This window comes from Vicugna pacos, chromosome 11 (assembly GCF_048564905.1).
Source record: "Vicugna pacos chromosome 11, VicPac4, whole genome shotgun sequence".
Taxonomy (NCBI): Eukaryota; Metazoa; Chordata; class Mammalia; order Artiodactyla; family Camelidae; genus Vicugna; species Vicugna pacos.
In genome coordinates, this window is record NC_132997.1 from 27658807 (window position 1) to 27670035 (window position 11229).

At 41.8% G+C, this 11229-nt stretch overlaps 1 non-coding gene across 1 annotated transcript; it reads right to left on the bottom strand.

The window, feature by feature from the left end:
* Nucleotides 1-8605: 8605 nt before the first annotated feature.
* Nucleotides 8606-8677, bottom strand: TRNAI-GAU (transfer RNA isoleucine (anticodon GAU)). Its single transcript has one exon. It is a non-coding gene; the product is annotated as a tRNA-Ile (tRNA).
* Nucleotides 8678-11229: the final 2552 nt, after the last annotated feature.

The following is an 11229-nucleotide window of genomic DNA, read 5'->3' on the forward strand; positions in this document are numbered from 1 at the left end:
TTCTGCTGCTGCTGCTGTTCCGCACGCAGCCTGGCACCCCGGATGGCTCACAGCCCCTCTGCACACCCCTGCCGCAGCCTTGCTTCCTCCAGGTCCTCCCTGCTCCAGCCGTGCAGCAAACCACCCAGCACGCTGTTCTCTGCCTGTTTACAGATCGGTGTCTCTGCCTGGATTCCCAACTCCTGAGGGCAGGGCCACCGCCGTATTCCTTTCTGTTCAGCCCAGAAGCCCAAGTTCTCCGCACTCCTGAGTCAGACAGCTGTGGCCCAGCCCCCGCTGTGTCTGCAGGGAGGAAAGCTGGCCCCCGATGTTCCACATTCTCCCTCCCGCACCAGCTGCTGCTCTGGGTGAGTCTGTACCGGTGGCCCCGCTGTCCTCTCCCTTGTCCCCCTACACCGCCCCTAGTCTCCGACTCTGCACAGCCCAGCCACCAATAAGCCTTAGCGGCCCATGGAACTATATTAAAGATCGAGGGTAACACTGGGTTAAAAAAAAACCTAGGAACAGAAAGCTGCAGAAGACCTAACCTCTCAAGATCAAATACCGATGCTCCTGGTGTCCTCCACCTTGCTGTGTCTCCGGGAGTTTTCCTGTGGTCATCAATCTTCTTGATTCTGGCTGGCGGCCATGCTTCCTGGGATCCGCTCCAGCCCAAACAAGAGTCTCCCCTTTAAACTCTCCCTCCCCTGGTGCTCCAGACACTGTGATCTCTTCCCATCACCGCGCTGTGCTCCCACTAGGACTCTGTAGAGCATGCTGAGCTGCTCTGCACCTCTGCCAAGCGCCCCCTGCTGGACCTCTGCAGAAGCAGCCAGTCCACCCAATGGATGCTCCAAATACGAATTCTATTGCCATCCTTACAGTCCAGGGGCTGACTGCAATTCAAAAGCTACACTTCCTGTCTTGTTTTTCTTCATCTTACTATTAAATTCAAAGCACTTAACAAAGGAGTCTGGGACACACAAAGTGCACAATGATGTTGGCTGATTAAATTGATGCACCTAATTTCCTTTGTTACTCAATTTTGATGAGAGATAAGACAGAAATTGTAACTTGCTTAATGAAATGATTAAGAGATGGTGGCTGCATGAAATAGTGGGAACGCTTTCCGTTTATTATCTTCTAACTTTGGAATTTACTGAGGCTAATCAATTGATCATTTTTCAGTTCACATCCTCAAAATCAATACACCTGTTGGATCCAGAGAGCCCAGGCAGAGAGCAGAGGTTGGGGAAAGGACAGTGACAGACAAGGGGTTTTAATTCCCTGTCTCGTTATGGGAAGCCAGGCCTGGCCACGGCTATAGGGTGGGCGATGGCATTAGCCTAGGAGCTAGGAGGCAGAGAGCAGAGAGGACACCAGAATAAGAAAACTGAGTAAAATGTGAGTCAAAGCTGAAGTGTCAGAGCCAGCAAGACAGTCCAGATATGGGGTCACAGGATAGTCACTGGTACCAAGAACACAGGGATCGAGGGATGCGCTGGGAGACAGAGCCTCAGGAGAGCCCTATTGTTGCTGGGCAGAAACCAACTGTGTCTTCCACAGAGCAGCTCTGATCTGGTGGCCAAGAGAGCCTGAGCAAGTAAGTGTCAGCGAGCAGTGAGAGCTCAGAATTGGCTTGGAAACCCAGGCAGGCGGCCAAAGACTGGGACAAAGCCCCAATGTCCTTCAACAAGAGGATGTATGGATTAAGTGTGGGTCACACAACGTAGGAACAATATGGCCAAACGACGGCTGTGAAAACATGGCAGAGCCTCGCAGACTTGACGTTGAGCAAAAGAATGAGGACACAAAAGAATCCATTGGGGTGGGGGCGGGTAGAGCTCAGTGGCAGAGCGCATGCTCAGCATACGTGAGGTCTTGGGTTCAATCCCCAGCCCCTCCACTAAAAAAATAAACAAATAAACAAACAAACACGTCTAATTACCTCCCCCTCCGATAACTAACTAAAGAAAAAAATTTAAAAAGAATACATCAATGCAATGTTCAAAAATAGAACCATAATTGTTAGGTTTTAAATACATAGGTGGCAAAACTAAAAAAAGAAAAGCAAGGAAATTATTGAGCTAAATAAAATAGTGAGTTACCTCTGGAGGGGCAGGACACATGGGGTGTGGTGTAGTAAGATTCTGTTTCTTCACTGGGTTGCTGGTTACAAGTGTTTGCTTTTTATTTATTAATTAAACTGTCTGCATATGTTTTGTGGACTTTTCTTTTTCTGTGTTCTATTTCATAAGTTTTAAAAAAAGGTTTTTTTTTTTTTAAAGAAGTCATACAAGTTAAAATTCCTGCAAGCAGGGAGGGTTCCAGACATTGCTTTGCTCACCAGCCATAAACAACAATTTTGGCCAGCTCCCCACAGGCAAAACCTGCAGGCTTCCTTGGCTCATCTATTCAGTCCACACACACTGAGCAGGAATTTAAAAGTTCTGAGAACGGTGCAGGCCACTCAGGGCTCCTTGCTCCCATGGTGACGTCCTAGGATGCAGAGAAAATGATCTGACACACGATGCTTCCCTCTCCCCCTAGAATTTCTGGAAGCTCAGAGCTGAAATTTACTGTTATTTTTGGTACCTTTCCCTATTGAAGATGTGGGGATAATTTAACTCCTTTAGTTTTGCAAAATCTGCTACATTTTCCAGGAAGCCTCTCCAAACCCTTTTGGGTGGTAGCGAAAATGAATAAATAACGGGGAGCCCCTTGCCCCCCTCTTGGCCCCGCCCTCCCAACTCTGTCTTCCCCGCAGCCAGCCTTGCCCCGTCTAGACTTTGCAGAGGTGACTGAACAAGAGACACCGCCGAGTTCATCCTGATTTTCGAGGCTGAAGGCGTCCATTACCCCGGCAACAGCGGGCTGAGAGGCACCTCCAAACACAAATACACTTTCATTTACCATTTTGAAACACCCTTAATCAGCCCTCAAAATACACTCCACTTGGCTAAAAGATATCCTGGGATGAAGCGTATTTCAGCGGACCAGAAATGCCAGGTGACATTTGCTGTGAGAGGAAACCTTATTTCAAATGTTGCCCCAGATGAGTGTGCTGCCGGGACCCTGAGCTTTCCCGGGGCGAGGGCACCGGGCCGCTGGGGTTGGTCCAGGATTCACCGCAGACGTGCGTGCACCTTCCGCAGGGGGGCTTGGGACCGGGAGGGAGGGGGCTGTGGAAGCCAGACTTGCTTTCTTTTTTTTTCTTTCCCTTGAGATGATAAATCTACGTAGGCATCTTTGGAATGTGCCCATGCCAGGGATCCTGTTTCCTTTATGACTCCACTAACTTCTGGGCCATTTCCAAGACATTATCTGGAGGGAGAAGAATGTTCAGGGAGCTGGGGGAAAATGGTGCCTTAATTCTGTTTAGAGTCACTTTCAGTGAGATGGAAATGAGTTTGTAGAAATGGGCTGAGACCCCTGTGCCCCATGGCTGGCCTTTATTGAATTGGAAGAAAATGCATTCAGAGCAACAAGGTGAAGTCCCAAAACTGTGTGCAGTTTCAGTGAAAACACAAACCCTCTAGAGTTCCTGGTGCACACATGCATGGCCACGCATGTCCCCACACACGTGCATGCACACACAAATGCGTACGTGAGCAGTCTGCCTGCACACATGCACGTGCATACACAAATGCACGTGTGCACGTACACAATGAAACACAAAAGCATTTGCCTTAATGGAGATGAACTCAAGGTCAGAGAGGGAAGGAGAAAAAGGAAAAGGCATATAAGAAAGATATTCTCAAGAAAATAATATCTTCAGTACAAATACCCAGAGACTGGGGGGAACCAAAATTTGTGTCTTCTATAAGAAAAAGAATGCACTGCAGAGAACTGTAAAATTACATCCCGTCTTGGAAGAGGGCAGGGCAAGAGCGGGCTGTGATGCTTCAGTGTCTTGGGTCAATGGCAAATGCACTGCTGAGCAGAATTCTTCAGCCCCACCACAAGTAAGTTCCTACGCAGACCTGATTTTCTCGCCCCAGGTCCCAGCACCTTCGATCAAAGTGCCAGAATCACTGGTCCTCTTTGTTGTGGCTGCGTCTCTACCTGGGATGGGCGCTTTGCTTACCCCCTCCCTGAGCTCTCTTTCCAAATCTTGTCTCTCTCCATTCTTTCCTCTCTGCTGGCGACAGTGTCTCAGAACTACAGAGCTGAGATTTCACTTGCTTCCCTATCAAAAAATACTGACTTATGAAACACTCCACGAGTGAAAGCTGTGCTTTTTAAAGCAGATCCATCCTTGAACGTAGGTCTTCAGATGCCAAGCACTGGGAAGAGGGCAAAGTCTTTCCTGAATTCTGCCCTTTCCACCCGTGGGCTGGCCTCTGCACAGCAGGTGGGTGAGATGGTCTGGCTGTTACAGGTTAAGAAAGAAGTCTGAAGAGGGGCAGGGGAAAGGGTTTCCAAGATCACAGAAGAACTGTTTCCTAACGTGTGTTCCCCGAAGCACTACCTCAGCAGAAAGCTCTGGCTGTAGCCTGAAAACGAGTTCTGGAGATGCTAGCGTTAAACAGGTTACGTTACTAGGGGACTCCTCTGAATCCCTAATAAGCTCATGTAGGCTGTGCGTCTCCAGTGGAGGGATACAAGATACATTAATTCCATACTTAATGGGCCTTAAGGCTCTTTCTTTTTTCAAGGGGCAGAGTTTGAGACAAAGCCCCACGGAATCCAAGTGGAGGCAACTCTGCGGCAGGTGGATTTGGTAGAGCTCAGGATTTGGATCCACTGACTTTTTTTTTTTGTGGGGGGAGTAGACAGATTGTTAGCAGAATGTGGGTCCTTCCAGTGATTGCTTCTTATAAACTCTGCTGTGATGAGCCGCCAAGGAATGGATAGGGAACATCTGCCATTCTTTCTGGCTGCCCAGCATCTGAACCCCCTTCCTGGAGTTGAGGGATTCCTCACTTAGTGGGTCTTGGGGAGAAACAGAGCCCACCTTGAAAATGTGAACCACTTTCTTTCTCAGCCTCCCTTGCAACTAGGGTGGGGAGCAGGGTCCAGGCTTATCCACCAAAAGACATGTATGAGAGTCTTCATAGCAGTGCAATGGCCACAAACTAGAAATAGCCTAAATGTCCTCCAGCGGTAGATTTGATAAGTGAACCATGGACTATTCATACCCAGTGGAATACGAGAAAGCAAGGGAAAAGGTTTAACGATGGCTGCATGTAGTGACACGGATGACTCTCACAGCCGAGATGCTGAGTGAAGGGAAGTTGACATAAGTGCACGCTGTGATTCCACTTATTTGAGGCTCAGAAACAGCAAAATTCATCTGTGGTGAGAGATGTCAGGCTAATGGTTGCATTGGGGGGAGTATTCACTGGGAGGGGCATGAAGGAACTTCTTGGGGTTCTGGAAACACATGCAAAAATGTATCAAGCTTAACACCTTAACATCCATGCAATTTACATGATGTTCATTAATCCCCTCTTCAAATAGGTAAATAAATAGAAAGATGGGGGAAAACCCCAATATTTACTGTCTAACGACCTAGTAATTAGCATTTAAAAAATATGTGTTAGAAGCAGGTGGGATGGGATAAATCTGAGAGTTTGAGATTTACAAATGTTAGCCACTATGTATAAGAATAGATTTAAAATAAAAGTTTCTTTTGTATAGCACAAGGAACTATGTTCAGTATCTTGTAATAACCTTTAATGGACAAAATATGAGAACGAATATATGTATGTATATGCATGACTGGGACATTGTGCTGTGCACCAGCCATCGACACATTGTAACCGACTGTACTTCAATAAAAAAAAAAGTGCTAGAAATTACATATATATATAATAAAGTGTATTGCTCATAATAATCCTGTGGTTAAGGTTCTGAGACTTTAAAAAATAGCTTAACTGAGGTATATAAATTAAACTGCATGTATTTAACTAATATAATTTATTGTCTTCATCCACGCAAATTCCTGTGTAACCATCACAGCAATCAAGACCATGAGCTCATCTACCTTTCTCAAGATTTCTCATGCCCCTTGGCAACCTGCCTCCCACTCTCATCCCTCCCTGCCCCTTCCTCACCCCTCTCCCAACCCCAGGGACCCACTGGTCTGCTTTCTGTCACGACACATTAATTTGCATTTTCTGAAATTTTACATAGTTTTACAAAATTGGGATCATATCTCATTCCTGTTCATTGCTGAAGAGTATTCAGTTAAATACTTCGTCTTCTCATCTGTTGGTGGACATTTGGATTGTTTCCAGTTTGGGGTGATTCTAAATAAAGCTGCTGAGAACTTTTGGGGGGCACATCTCTATGTGAACATATGCATTTCTCTTGAGTGAATGCCTAGGAGGAGAATGGCTGGATCCTATGGTAGGTGTGTGTTGAATCTTCGAAAACCTGCAAAATTCTTTTCCAAGTTGGGTGTACATTACATTTCCAACAGCAGGGTGTGAGAGTCCTAGGTCCTGCACATCTACCAACACGTGTGCAGTCTTTAAAGGTGTGTGGTGGGACGTCACTGTGGTTCTAATTTGCATTTTCCTAATGTCCTAACGATGCTGAGCATCTTTTCCCTTTGCCACATGTGTATCTTCTTCAGTGAAGTGTCTATTACAATTTGTTGCCCATTCAAGTCTTAGGTTGTCTGTTTTCCGATTATTGAGTTTTGAGAATCCTTAACATATTCGGCATAGTCCTTTATCACATATATGATTTGCAAATATTTTGTTCCGGTCCATGATGTCTTTTGAAGAACAGAAGTTTTTGATTTTGATGAAGTCCAGTTTATTAATTTGTTCTTTCATGTATTGTGTTTTTGGTGTCACATCTAAAATTATCTTTGCCTTACCTGAAGTATCAACAGCTTCTTCTCTATTGTCGTCTAGAATTTTTAAACTATAGTTTTAACATTTAGGTTTATAAAGCATTTTGAATTAACTTTTATACATAGTATAAAATATGGTTGAGGGTTTTTTTTTTGCATATGTGTATCCACTGTTCTAGCACTATTTGTTGAAAAGACTGCACTTTACTGGGTTGTCATTGTATTTTGATCAAAAAATCAGTTTATTATGTGTGGATCTATTTCTAGGTTCTCTATTCCAGTCCACTAGTCTATTTGTCTGTCTTCACACCAATACCAATTTTGTTCTCCTCTGTCAACTTTGTTTAGGCTAGTTAAGATTCTTGGTGTTTCCATGTAGTTTTTCTTTTAAAGTTTGCTAGTAAGGTGAATTGTATGTATTGATTTTCAAATATTACATTAATTTTACACTCCTGGGATAATCCCCATGATCAGATTGATGACTTATCTTTTCTAGATATTTTGGATTCAATTAACTAGGATTTCCTTGAGCAATTTGCATCTGTATCCATGAGAGATGTTTGTCTGTAGTTTTCCTTGCCTGATTTTGGTATTAGGGCTTCGTATCAAGACTGGATTTGCAGAATGAGTGGAGAAGGAATTCTTTCCTCTTTAATTTATAGAATTGGTGTTCTGGAAGAATCTGTAGAATAATTGGTATTATTTCTTCCTTAAATGTTTGGTAGGATTTACCAGTGAACCATCTGGTCCTGGAGGGGTTTTTGCTTGTTTGGGTTTTTTGTTGTTGTTGTTCTGTTTTTTTGGGGGGTGAGGATGTCAAACTACAACTTTAATTTCTTTACTAAATATAGGGCTGCTCAAGTGATCTATTTCTTCTTCAGTGACGTTTGATAGTTTGTGTGTGTTTTTTTTTAATGAATTTGATCATTTCATCTAAGTTGTTGAATCATTTAGCATAAGGTTGTTCATGATTGTACTGGGTTGAATAGTGTTCCCCCCAAATTCGTGTCCACTGAAACCTCAGAATGTGCCCTTGGTTGGAAATGGCATTCTTGGCAAACATAATTAATTAAGAAGACATCATATTGGATTGGGGTGATCCCTAAAACTAATACCACTCATGTCCTTAGAAGAAGAAGGAAATTTGGATACAGAGGCACAGGGAAAACATCACATGATGACTAGGCTGCAGGGGTGAAACTGCAAGTCCACGGATGCCAAACATCTCCTAGCCCCCACTGGCAGCTAAAAAGGCAAAGAAGGGTTCTACTCAGTCTCAGAGGGAAAACGTCCCTGCTAACACCTTGATTTTGGACTTCCAGCCTCCAGAACTTTCCATGAGAGAATACGTTTCTGTTGTTTTAAGCCATCCAGGGGTGTGGCAGTTTTTTCTGGCAGCTCTAGGAACTGAACACAATAACAATCCCTTATTATCCTTCTGCTATCTGTGCAATCTACAGGAATGTCACCCCTCTCAGTCCTGATATTTATGTCTCCACTTTCACTTTTCCTGATCAGTCTGGCTTGAGATTTATCAATTTTATTGATCTTAAAGAATTAGCTTTGCTTTTTTCTCTATTGCTTATCTGTTTTCTATTTCATTGATTTCCACTCTTAATGTTTATTGTTTCCTTTCTTCTACTACTCTGTGCTTAATTTGCTTTTTCTCCCTCTAGCTTAATGTAAATGTGAAATTACAAGTCATTGGTTTGAGATCTTTCTTCTCTTCTAATACTTTATTTTATTGTATTTTTTTGTTTTGGTGGGGGGGAGGTAATTAGGTTTGTTTGTTTGTTTGTTTGTTTGTTTGTTTATAAATGAAGGTACTGGAGATTGAACCCAGGACTTTGTACACATCAAGCACACACTCTACCACTGAGCTATACCCTCCCTGCTTCTAATAGTTTAGATTAGGGGTGCAATAAAATTCCTTCCCAGTTATGTTTAGCAGTATCCCACACATTTGGATATGTTGTGCCTTCATTTTTATGCAGTTCAAAATATTTCCTAATTTCTCCCATGATTTCTTCTTCGACCCCTGGGATTTTTAGAAGTATGTTGTTTAGTTTCCAGATATTTGGAGATTTGCCAGTGATCTTCAATCAATTATCAATTGATGTTTTAATTCTACTGCGGTCAGAAAATCCTTTTGTATGAAAATCCTTTTACATTTATTGAAATTTGTTTTCTGGCCCATTTATCTATCTTGGTCAAGTTCTGTGTGCATCTGAAAAGTATATGTATTCTGCTGTTCTTGGATGGAATGTTATACAAATATCAGTTAGGTCAAGTTGGTTGAATAGTGTTGTTTAAATCGTCTATATCCTCACTAATTTGCTCTTTACTAGTTCTATCAATTATCAAGAATGGGATGCTGGAATCTATCATTGTGAATTTCTGTCTTTCTCCTGGTAGTTCTATCAATCTTTGACTCATGTATTTTGAAGCTCTTTTATTAGGTGCATGCACATTCAGTATTTTTATTTCCTCTTGATGAATTGATTCCTCTCTCATTATGAAACAACCCTTTTATCCCTGATAATACTATTTCCTCTGAAATCTACTTGTATGGTAATGATATAAGCAGTCTAGCTTTCTTTCCATCAGTGTAAGCACCATTTATCTTTTTCTATCCTTTTAACCTAATTGTGTATTAATATTTGAAGTGAGTTTCTTGTAAGCAGCATACAGTTGGATCATTTTGATAATCTCTACCTTTTAATTGAGATGTTAGAATATTTGCATTATATTTAATGTAACTATTTATATGGTTAGCTTTAAATCTATCATCTTGCTATTTGTCTTCTATTTGGCCCATTGGTTCTTTGTTCCTCTTTTTCTGCCTTCCTTTGAATTCATTGAATACCTTTATTATTCCTTTTTAGTTCCTTTTTGGCTTATTAATTCTTTGTTTTATTTTAGTGGTCAGTTTAGAGTTTAAAGTATACATTTCTAACTTATTACACTTTAACTTCAAGTCATATTGTTTACTTTACCTATAATATAAGTATCTTATAGGAAGCAATATATTTCCATATTTCCCTCCCTAATTTTTATGCTATTATTGTCATACATTTTACTTTGCCATATGTTTTAAACCCCATGCTACAGTCATTGTTTTTTGAACAATCAATTATCTTTTAAAGATATTTAAGTAATTTTAAATTCTCATGTCATTACTCGTATTACTTTTTCCACTGCAATTCAATCCTTTATGTAGTTCCATATTTCTATTTAGATCTCCATAAGAGATTACAGAATTTGTCCAGAGCAGCTCAGCTTGTAACCAGTAAATCCACATTTACATATGGGCAGCCCAATGCCAGAGCCATGTTGTTAAGAATCATTATGTCTTTAAGCCTGAATGATTCCTTTAATATTTTTGTAATACAGGTCTGCTGGTTGTAAATTTTTTCCGCTTTTGTCGTTCTGAAAAAGTCTCTATTTTGCTTTCATTATTGAACGATACTTTTGTTGGGTATGGAATTCTAGTTTGATAACTCAACTGCTTTTAAGATTTTCTTTTTATTCTGGTTTTTGGCAATTGATTATGATGTACCTAGGAGTCATTTTTCTTATTTTTCTTGTACTCGGGATTTAGCTTGTTGAAAAATACAACAAAGTTTGATTTGATTTTTTTTATAGCTTTCATATCTTTACTTAATTCTTTGAACATATGAAATAAAATTATAATGACTATTTTAGTGTCCTTATCTGCCATTTCTAATAGCTGTGTCACTTCTGGATCAGTTTTGATTGATTTATCTTTTTGTTTGGGTCATAGTTTCCTGCTTCTTTGTGTATTTGGTAATCTTTTCCTGGATGCTACATGCTGTGAATTTTACCTTGTAGGGTGCTGGAAATTTTTCATTTTTAGAAATAGTTTTGAGCTGTGTTCTGGGATGTAGGCAAGATACTTGGAAATAGTCTGATCCCTGCAGGTCTTGTTTTTAATATTTGCTAGGCAGGACTGGAGTACATGGACACTCCTACCACTGAACTCGCAGGTGCCTTTTCCCTCTCCGCCTCACTTATTTTCTGTACATGATTGGTACTCTGTTCTGACCACTACTTATTCATCAGCATCCTACTGAATACTTGAGGGAGACCCTCTGCAAAGTCCTCTCAGGGTTTTCCCTCTGTGTGGCTCTCTCTCCTCTCTGGTTCTCTGCCCTGAAACTCTGCCCACCTCAGTCTCCCCCTCCTCTCAACTCCATCTCCTCAACTCAGAATGTCCACCAGGCTCTGTCTGGGTTCCATCTCCATGTTCCATCTTCCACGGCTCTAAATTGGGCAACCACAGGGCTCTCCTCATTTGTTTCCCATCTCTCAGGGATCACTGCCCCTTATTGACTGAGAACCAGTGTCTTAAACACCATTATCTCATATATTTTTGTCCTCGTTGGTGGTGAGAGGGTGGAGGGAGGAATCTGGTTGCTGTC